This window comes from Pteropus vampyrus, unplaced genomic scaffold (genome assembly GCF_000151845.1).
Source record: "Pteropus vampyrus isolate Shadow unplaced genomic scaffold, Pvam_2.0 Scaffold140, whole genome shotgun sequence".
Taxonomy (NCBI): domain Eukaryota; kingdom Metazoa; phylum Chordata; class Mammalia; order Chiroptera; family Pteropodidae; genus Pteropus; species Pteropus vampyrus.
In genome coordinates this window covers 3061077-3072720 of record NW_011888921.1, presented here as the reverse complement: position 1 = coordinate 3072720, position 11644 = coordinate 3061077, and the positions used below count along the sequence as shown (strand labels likewise).

General features: G+C 35.1%; 1 long non-coding RNA gene across 2 annotated transcripts in view; it reads right to left on the bottom strand.

Annotated features, from left to right (window-relative positions):
* Positions 1 to 11644, bottom strand: part of LOC111744732 — a 98165-nt gene that overhangs the window by 68045 nt on the left and 18476 nt on the right. For both annotated transcript variants that reach the window (XR_002782298.1, XR_002782297.1), the window contains exons 2-3: positions 11288 to 11340; positions 3529 to 3649 (exon numbers count right to left, since the gene is read on the bottom strand). This is a non-coding gene — a long non-coding RNA (uncharacterized LOC111744732). The remainder of the gene's footprint in view (positions 1 to 3528; positions 3650 to 11287; positions 11341 to 11644) is intronic.

Genomic DNA, 11644 nt, shown 5'->3' with positions numbered 1-11644 from the left:
AATTAATAACAATAATAATAATAATAATAATAATAATAATATATAAAGGAGAAGACAATTTTTAAAAAAGGCAGAGGACCTGAAATGTCTTTTTCTCTGAATTCAGATTTCGGATTCCCTTTTGAAGATGTGATTTATTTCTAAACTGCCTTTATGAACACATGCTCAGTTGTGCCTTAATGACATCCTTGGTTATGGAACATGCTGATTTTTATGACCCACAAGCCTCCCCCTTCTACTCCACTCACATTCTTTTGGTTCAATCCTTCATTACTTTTTGCCTCTCTGGTAGCTACTGCTCTCCCTGGTTCCAGGCTCAACCTCTCCAAGCCACTCTCCACTCTGCTACCCAAGAAACATTCTAAATTTTCAGTCTCTTCACGTTCTTCTTAAAATGTTTCAGTGGCTCTCCATTACCAAGAGCAGTGGTTCTTAATGTTTTTTTGACAACTAATTAGAGCTTTGGTCACTTTTTTCCACTCCTTGAAAGCAAATCTCCCACAAATAATAAATACTGAGTTAAGAATCCTTGGTCTAAAGCAGAGGTCTCCAAAGGGATGTGCATGCACCCTAAAGCTTCACTATGTTATCCACAGTGGTACAGAAAAAGAAATATTTGCATTTGTTTTTTTATATATTCTGAATCTTTTTAGAAAGTAATTTAAAGGCACTAATATTGAATGTGTGGAATAATACCCGTGCCCTCTCCCTGTCCATCCTTCATCTAACACACCTAAGATTCTCTAAAGGAAGAAAGGGAGTTCCACAAGTGAGGGGCAATAGCAGCACCATCACTCATTTCTTCACCTTCAGTATAGCGGAATGAATCGCATCCTACGTGCCAAAAGATGCCATCAGTGGTAATATTATAAAATTAAGTCTTTCATAAAGTAAACTATTTACAGCTATTTTAACTTAGATAAGGTTTATGCCCATGCTAGTTTGCTAGTTATTTGGTGTCAAAATACTTAAAGAGTTGTCCAACTAAAAGATGACTTCCACATTTTTCATTTACAAAAAATGAGACTCCTGAGTTGTCTGACCTACCTTTCCTATGACGACTAGTGGCTGCCAGGATTGTGCAAATATTTTCAGAAAAATAAATATGCTTAACATGTCTCTTCAAGATAAAGATGACATTTTAACAGTGAATAAGAAAGTAACTGCTTTTCCAAATTAATTTGCTATTTTGAAAATGAGATTGTCCTCCCCAACCCCTATTCTATCCCCTCTTCCTGGCATCCATGCTCTTATACATTCTCCTCTACTGAGCGTGGGCTGGACTTCAGACTCACTTCTAACAAACAGAATATAGCAAAAGTCACTTCTGACATCTTACAAAAAGACTGCGATTTTCATCTTATTAGCCCTCTCCCACTCTCTCTTTATGGAGAAGCTGCCTGACAAGGAACTACTATCTCTGGCCAATTATTGTTGAGGATCTGAGACCTGCCAACAGGCATGTGAGTGAACTTGAAAGCGTATTCTCCCCTAATCCACCTTGAGCTGGCTGGACGACTGGCCAACAACTCAGTTGCAGCCCTGAGACAAAAGAACACAGCTAAGCCATTCCTAGATTCCTGACCCACAGAAACTATGAGATAATAAATCTCTGTTGTTTTAAGCTACTAATTGGGGGGATAATTTCTTACACAGCAAGAAATAACTCATATGATTGAGGGAATGTTTCCCCATCATCAATGAGTTGATGGCTGAAAATAATGTGAATATGTTTCATTTAAAAAAGAAAAGAAAAACCTCTCCCATCTGAAAAAGTATATTAGAAACAGATTTTCCTAGTCTATTTTAAAATAGTCCATATAAAGACTATCCATGGGTGTGAACCAATTGCTAAAAATATGAAAATGCAACACCTTCCAAACAGTTTACAAGAATGATAAATTGACACTAAGGAAGATGGAAAGTTATCAATTAAATTTTAAGAAAAACCTTAGCATAATGTTTAGGATTTAAAAAATTACATCATGATCTGATTAATCCCACCAACAAACACTTCAACTGGAATTCTCTTTCTGAAGTATCTTGTTTTGATTAAAACTAAAAGTCAAAATAAACTGAACTTAGAATCCTTTTAATTATCCTATCACAAAGTATTAAACCAAAGTTTACAAAAAATCTATAACATTTTCAAACACATTGCTCATTCTAATATTTAATAATATTTTTGTGGAAGCAAAAATACAGATATATCTTTAAATAATGTCTATACAATTTTATCTCTGTGTACTGTAAGATATATAACATATTAGTATGATAGTACATGTATGTAAATAACTAATCATATAAATTATTTAAAAACTACAAATTTGAAGAGTAATGCTCAAGTTATTTTTAGCATTAGGCGTATGCAACTGAAAACATTTATATACCCTTGACTTCAAAGATACATCCAAATGCTTTTCCTTGGTTTGTCCACCTCCCACCTATCTTTCTAGTCCTGTACTTAGAGCCACTTGCAATTCTCAAAACACTCTTGAGTGAGCTTAGAAGCAGATCCTTTCCAGAAGCCCTTTCTTCCAGTACCACCCCACCCTCCTACACCACCCTCCCCATCCAGTGTCCACTAAGGAATTCCTACTCATATTTCAAAGCTCAGCTTACTTGTCAACCACTTCATGACCTTTCCCCTCTCCTTCCCCTCCCTCCTCTCAATGTTCTCACAGTAGCTTTTCAATTCCTTTATAATAGGACTTATCATGCCATGGTATATTTTAAGGATTTGTTTGTTTTCCATCTACATTTACTAAATGGAGGGCTTTCTACAAAATTTACACAGTAGCAAATAGTCAGTAAACATCTATTGAATAGATGAATGTCTGAAAGAATTCATTTTTTCAGATCATTTTTCTCTATGGCTCAAAATATAACAAGCTTAGAAGGGAATCTCCCTTCATCACATCCTGGCCAGATATCTGTATCCTATACCATCACAATTTAATAAACATTTTTCAAAAAAATTTAAGTAGTAGATTTAAGTAGCAGATTCAGCATTTCTGAGCAGATTTTTTTTTTTTTTTTTTTTTTTTTTACAATATTATGTAGGCAGCATTGTCCAGAGGTAAGGAGCCTGACTGCCTCAATTTAAATCCAACCCTTAATGAAAATAAATGAATGAATGAATGCATGAATGCATGAATAAATAAATAATAAAAATTCAACTGTGCCATTTGGATACATTAAATATCCTCATTGTATCTCAGCTTCCTCATCCGTTAAATGGGGAAAATAATAATTGAAGCACAGAGGTGTGGCACAGAATAAAAGTTCCATGGTTATTATCCTATTGTTTTGTACAGAAATATTAAGCAAATCAGTACTAAGACCTGAATAAACTCTCAGACTAGACCCTCATCCCATATCTCCAGTGAATACACACATGTACTCACAGATAGAACACCCTACAGGCGGGGGCTCTGTCTTATCTTCATCATTGTAGCCCTAGTGCCTGGAATATAGTAGGTGCTCAATATTTGTTGATTTATTTCAAAATTCCCCATACATTCCTACCTTATACAGAATTGAATTCACATTGTGGTTCAGACCACCCTTTGGAAAGCATTCTCAGTGTGGCTATTGTCAGAAGCAGGATGTGGGAAAACAGTTAATGTAGCTGATGGTGCAGGAAAAGCTGAGAAAGAGACATGGGAGGAAATTAAAGTTCAATAGGGACCAAAAATCTATGGGTAATTTAACGGGAAATGATTCACAAATGCAGTATTTACACACAAGTACAGAATGTTCCAGAGAACTTCAGAAAGTAAAGGTTTATTTAAAAATAAACAAATAAGAACCTTAGCAAATTCTAATATAGAATAAAAACTTTAAAACTTAAATAAATTCTATCGTCAGAATTTTTTTCAATTGCAAGTGACTAACCGAAGGTCTACTGTATAGTACAAGAAAGGAATTTGGGGGCTCACATAAATAACAAATGCAGAGGTTTGTCTTAGAACTTATAAATTGTCATCAGTTTGGTCCATCGATCTATCTACCCCTTTATCTATACATCCATCCATCCACCTCTCTGATTTCTGAAGTATCTCTAACTTTTGGTTACCTCTTGCTACAGGCAAGTTTTCTCCACTTGGCAGAGAAGAAAAGCACATGACCATTAAAAAATCCAGGCATACATCATCCCAGTTCATTGGCTAGAAGTGGTAAGTTTCCTTTTCCTCTTGGGTCTGTACAGGGAGGGAAGGGATGCTGGGTAACATGAATGGCATCTATCCACCACATCCAAAAAGAGAAAAACGCTCTGAATTCTACTACTGCAACACAGAAACCACTTTCCATCTTCACAACCCCTTCCAGTGCTGGCGAAAAACTTTTAGTGTCCTGGCACATACTTTTTCATTTGACATTTTGTAGTAAGCATTTTACTCTGTTGACACATAGATTTTATAAATATTTGTTTTAAGTGTCTGTATAACATTAAGTCATTAGTCATTATGCAATAATTTACTTATTATCTCCCTAATGATTAATTACAAAATTTCCAGATATTGCTCTATTTAAAATATAGAATGATTCTCTTGTTACCTAAAGCATGTCACTTTTAAAAAGTATTTCCTTAAGACAATTCCCAAAAATTGGATTAATAAGTGAAATGGCAAGAACATTTACATAAAACTAGTTCTTAAGATATATAACCAAATGTATATTCAAAAAATTGTACCACAGAATAATGGTTACCAAAGGATAAGGGAGCTTAATGGTTACCAAAGGAAAGGGAGTTGAGGGGAGGATGAAGAGGGCAAAAGGGGTCAAAAAATGGTGACGAAAGGAAACTAGACTTTGGATGGTGAGCACACAATGGAATATACAGATGTTGTATTATAAAGTTATACACCTTAAATTTGTTATTTACCAATGTTATACCAATAACTTTTATTTTTTTAAAGTTGTACCAATTTTCAGTGTCTCAAGTAATGTATACATGTCACAGCATCATCATGTCTTCATCGGTCATGGTCTCTAAACATTTTCATCAATTCACAATATCTTCATTAACCTTATTACATTTATAACCTGTCTCTCACCTGAGAAAAGATAGATTACTTAGCACAGTTCCTAGCACATAATAGGCACTCACTACAATTTAAGTAAATCTGCAACTGAATCTATTATGTTTTTGATTTATGTTTCTAGGGAGACCACCTTTTGAAATGTTAGCTTTGATCATATAAGGTATAGAACAAAGATAAACAAAAATGTATCTACAGAGTCATTCCTACAAAAAAAAAAAAAAACTATACAGAAGAACTTATCCTTTTATCTGTTTACTACCTTGAGCATCTCACCCATTTTGGCAAACAAACAAATAAATCTGAAGGAGTTATTCTCACAGAAGCATAATGCAATTATTATTGGTCCTCTTCAAAGAATATTTTTTTAAAAGATTAACCAAGCCCATCTTTGGTCAAGAGTATGGTACAAAATCCTGCATGTCTGTCAGAATGACTTGCAGAAGGTTTTTTAAATGAAGATGATGTCCGGATCCCATTCCAAATCCTCCAATTTAGAATCCCCACAGGAAGAGCCAGTTATTGGTAACTTTTTAAATCTCCACAGGTGATTCTGGCGCAGAGCCAGGATTTGAGAACCAAATAAATCAACCAGTAATGAGATATTAATTTGAATATTAGTCCTTCAATTTAATTTGAAAACAAATTTTGTAAGGTTTTCCCCTATACCCGTCTCCTCTCTCAAGCTTCCATGTGGAGAAGGCTCCATGGCAGGAATGCTTCCCACTCTGAGCCTGCTTCATGCAGCCCTTCTAACCACTCTGTGGGGAAGCCTCCTGCACATTCTGCTCTCCCACAGGAAGACTGTGGTTCTGTAGGCTGCCAGTGGCTGCAAATGGGGACATCCGCCCCTTGCTGACTGAAGAACTAGCAGGTGTCCTGGACTAACAGATCCATGCCCTGTTCTCCAGAATCCACAAGACTACTGGATCCCTCTCTCAATCTCCTAGTTCCCAACTCAGCTGGGAAATGGGGTGCGATTTCTTGGGCACCCCCAAGCCCCACAAGAGGTTGTCTACTTATGCATCTCATCTTCCTTCCTAGACCACATGTTTGTTGAGGGCAAGTTCACACATTTCTCTCTGTGGTTTGTAAGGCCTAGAGCCTGGCACCTAACAGACATCAGATGAGCAGAGTGTTAGGGGAGAACTGTCATCACTACACATCTACTCTGTGCCAAACACTACGTGAAGCCTTTCGTTTCATTATCTCATGCTACCCGCATCACACCTCTGTGATGCAGGATGTAATATTCCCAATTGCAGGCAAGAATAGAAATTATCATCAAATGAAGTTCATTCTGTCAGAAATTGTTTATAGGCAGGAACTTTTATCCCCTTTTTTACCTGCTGCCTAGATAATTTATTCTAAGCACACAGCTAAAAGTCCACAGATCCTTTACATGACAGACATATAGTGATCTAGAAATGTGTCCTTTTGGTTGGAAATTATCCAACGGATGTGGTATAACCCAGGCAATTGTCCTTTCTCTTTCTACAGTGTTCATTATCATGAAATCTTGGTATTTCAAACAGGATTATGCTATTGGGGCTGGGCACTTAAGATTTCCCTATGGGCCAAGGCTGAGTAATTTTCAGGTAATGAGCTTTAATGTCCAAGGAAGAAGACATCCTGAATCACCTTCTGAACCTGTGCCATGGAGCTACTGTAATACTCAGTATCAGTAGTTCTAGAACCTTGCAAAATTGATCTTGTGATTTGAAACTGAGTCACTTTAAGGGCTTCTTCCAAAGTGGTTCTTACCTTCTTGAACTGTACTCTATTACAGCTACACTTACCCAGACAGCTCAAGAAATAGAAAACGACAATTCCCTGGTGCTTCTGCCTTCAATGAAAAGACTTTAAAGTCACCCTGAGCCCTTTACCCTCAAGGGCAGAGTATACCATAGGCAAACTTTTCCCTAGCCTGAAAAAATATTGAGGGTGAGGTGCAGAGGAAAGAGAGATCCTTCCATAGACTCAGAGATTCAGGCTTTAGTTGTCAAGGCCTCTGAGCCACCACCCTGAGGAAGTAGCCTGAGTTGACAAACCCTTGTGCACATTGCCAGAGAGAGAATCTATATCAGTGTACAATGTCTGTGTGTAAAGTGTAGTAAAATTAATTAAGCCAGACCTCACTGATTCAAAATTTGAGATCATAAAACCTGAAAGCTGGCACTCTTTCCTTTTACAAATGAGGAAATAGAGGCTCAGAGAAGTTAAGTGATTTGCCAGAAACCACACAGCTATCAAGTAGCAAAACTGTGATTCTACTTTCTCTCTGTAGACAGAAAGACACATGAGTTTCCTACTTAAAAAGAGATCATTAGGCATGAAGAAGTAGGAAGTAAGAATTAAAAGTCCACTCTTCAATTTACCAACTGGATAATCCTGGAAAATTAGGTGACTTCCGTAAACTTCAAATTGTTTCTTCTATAAAATAGACCTACTCATAAGGTTATTATAAGATTTAAATGAAATGACACAGATAAACTAGGTGAAACTTATGTGCTCATTAAGTTACTTTCCTTCTTTGAAACAGCTATAAGTTAACCAGCTTTCTCATATATTCACTAAAGGGTCCTCCCTGGGACTCTTACTTAATTATTATTGGCCTGTTATTGTTTTTATTTATTGGTTAATTATTTATTTTCTGTCTCCTCCCACCAGGAGATAAGCTCAAGGAGGACAAGCCCATTTCCATTCTGTTCCCCTTTTTATCCCTTTTTAGTACAGGGCCCAATCCATAGAAACAATTAGAAAAAACTAGCAAATGACATGAAAGAAATAAAAACTTCATGGGGAAAAGTAAAAGTGCTTTTCCTCACCATTATTTTTTTAAAGAAAGGTAATATTTTACTAATTCTTTTATCTTAAATCTATCCTATATAAAGAATATGGTTATATGTATATTTTAATTTATGTACACATACATATGTATCCAATAGAGTATATACAAATATAGTTATAATACATGTAAACTAATAACTGTATATGAATAAGATATATATTATATAATAATGTATACCAATAAGTATATATGTATGTGTGTATGTACATAATATATGTACTATATATTTAGATATCAAATTAAAGGATAAATAATAAACATTCTAATATCCTACGGTTCTTCCAAAAATTGTTATGACCACACCAAACTGATTTAAATATGTTGTCATAGATCCACAGATATTAGTTATGTACTAATAATATTTCAAAAGAAACAAATGGCATAAGTACCCAGACTGGGTTATTATGCTGAAAAATGGTTTGGAATTTTCCCATTATGGATGTTACAGTCTAAGTGGAAGGAAATTCAATTAGAAATGCCTATGCTTGACTTAATGTTTTGTTGTCATCATTTTGAAATTTTTAATAGTTTGAACAAATGATTCGCATTTTTGTTTTGCACTGGACTCCACAAATTATGTAGCCAGTCCTATGCAGAATAGATGTTCCTCCCATAGAATTATGTCTCTGATCCCTTCAGTAAAGCCAGGGCCTCTCCTAGGTACTGTCATAAAGGCCCTGTTATTAGGGCCCTTGATGCCCTGTATTTGATTGATAGATTGATTGATTGATTGTCTTCCCTTCAGGACTGTGAGTTCCTTGAAAGTAGGAATAATGATTAAGTCATCATTGTATTTTCACATCTACTATCCAACAAGTATTTGATGACTAAATGATTATCAGACATTGGGATAGTTTCATAAAATTTCCAATTTTGTGATTTTTTTTTTCTCCTGCAGAAAAAACCACTCAACCCTGCTACATTGTTCATCTTATATTCTTTGCCAGATATTACCAAGTAAACTAATAGCAGTAGAGTACCATCTTATATGCATTTAGACTGCTGTGACTTTGCCCTGAGGGACATGAGACTCCAGCTGGAACCACACATCATTAGGATCTGTCCCCCAGATTCACTTTTTCCCACTCATACAATACAGAATTATATGCAGTAGTTCACTGATGTTTAATACTTGAAGACTCTGGCTACTGTCAAAAGCACAGGAATAGAGATGAATGCAAATTACTGCAATCCAGAAAAAGGAAAACTTAGAAATTTACAAAGTACATTTTTATGATTCTGTACAGGAATTAAGGAACTATTTTCAACTAATAAGGTCATTCTGATGCACAATTAGGACCAAATACAGATAAACTCCAACAAGCCATAAAAGGACCTACATCTCTTTATATACTTTTATCTTTGAATAAAAATAAACCAGAGCATGTACCACTTCTGTTAAAAAAAAATTCTGGGCAGTTAACCAAAATACAAATTGGGAGAAATTATTGTAATATCAGCATTGCTTTGATGTGTGTATGCCTCACAGTTAAAGCACACAAGCATGGAGTCTAAACAGTCCTGAGTTCAAATCCCCACTCTGCCATTAACTAACTATGAGAACTTGAGTCATTTACTTAAACCCCTTTGAGCCAGTTTTCTCATTTTTTAAGTATGGATAATAATATCTGACATCTTATAGGCCTGTCAAGGAGAATAATGAGAAGATTTTTGTAGAGCACTTAGCACAGAGCCTGGAAAGCACAGGAAGCCTGAAAAGCAGCATTCACATCCTTCCATTGGCTCTAATGCCCTAATTCCCAAATAGCCCAACATTCTCTCCTTTACCTATACGCATTCATATTCTATTCCCCTTGTCCCTTCCTCCAAATTAATCTTTAGGTATAGATTAATCCACTAATGTCAATAAAATATTATTAAAAAGGAATATTCTCAATCCTTGGGTTTCTATGGAACAATTCCTTTAAGAATAGAGAACTTTATGTACTTTAAAAAGATATGAATAAATATATATCAGGGTTGCCCTCTCTGATATCAGTAACTCAAACAGGTCAAATGTATTAAAAAAATCCTTGCTTTGTTTTACTGAGAGAAAAAAATGGTGTAAATTCGGTAAAAAAAAAAAAATGCTGAAAAAAAATTTCTGATAAGAGGTACCTTGTATACAACATGAACCTCCTAGACTCAATCCAAAGGAACTAATTGTTCTCTGTGACATTCTTCCTCTTCAGTTGCCCTTAACGTTCTTTATAAGTATTTGACAAGGAAAAAAACTCAATCATAAAGCTATAAAAAAAAAAATCTAACTATCTTCAATATGTATGCATATCTTATGTTCGCTACTGCCAATTTTCCATGATTTCATTGTCTGACAGTTCAGGGAGAAAAACTGATGCCTGAAAGCATCAATTACCAGATAATTAACAAAATCTGGACTTTGCATAGAGTTGTATAAGTAAGCAAAGTAATAATGGTATTTAACAACAGCAGAATTTCCTGCTAAATGAAATCTAAATATTATCAACCAGCATCAATTGAGTACCTACTATGTATAGACTAAAATACTGTGCTACAGTGATACCAAAATCTGAGATTACAAAGGCCTAGCTTAGTACTATTTTATTAATCTCTAGAGAGTCCAAAGCCTGAAGAATAGAGTGACCCAACAGAATGGAGGAGAAGGAACATCAGATTTAAAGTCAAAGAGGACTTGAGTCCTGGTACAAACTCTCTGTGACAGAAAGGCCTTAAACAAATCATTTAACCTCTCTCTGAGCCCTTAATTTTCTCAGCCATTAAAATTTAAATAAACATTATATCCCTTATTTATTTCAGTAGATTGAGGTGCTTGAATGAAACCTTGTATAGGAAAGAATTTTGTAAACTATTATATAACTAAGAAGTGATTTTGTTTGAAAATATCTGAGTGAACTAAAGTCCTGAGTCATGTTCAAGTGCTACAGTAGGGGCCCTAACCTGAGATTCACTGATAGACTATCGTCATGTCCAACACTAGGTATGCAAGAATGTGAGTGTATGCACACATGGATATTTTTCTGAGGTAAGAGGCTATTGTCTCCATGAGATTCTCCGAAAGATCTTTGGTTCCTCTCTTTCCTCTCACTTCCCCAAAAAGTTAAGTGCAATCATTCTAAAAAATGTTGGTATCTTGATTGAACTGTGTATCAAAAAAAAAGATTGTGTATCACAATCTTTTATGAATCTAATAGCCATTTCTAATGTATAGGTTTATAGTTTCACATATCTACTTTGGGACTTTTTTCATAAAGATATCATGTACATTTGAAAATTTTTAAGGTTAGAAGGAAAACTTGTCTCTAAACTGGTTGATTGCAATGCTCTTCCATGCAAACAGAAATGAGACTAAACATTTTCTTAACATCCCTTCCCATCTTAAGGACTTAGTTACCTTGTTTGCCATGATTTGAAGTGACCTCTGTGAAGCACCTTGGAAATATGGTCCTGAAATAATGACATAATACAAACTTTTATTTATGATGTTCACCGCAATGTTGTTTATAACATCAAAATATTTGTAGAAAAACACCCTAAATATTCACTGATAGTATATCTTATGATAAAATACTATACGCACATTTTTAAATTATATTTTCAAAGGATTTTAACAACATGGTAAATGTTAGTAGTAAAGTAAGCTTAACACAAAGGGAAGAAAATTATATATAAAGCATAATTATGTTGTAAAATTACATGAAATATGTGTATCTCTCTCTCTCTCTCTCTCTATATATATATATATGTATAT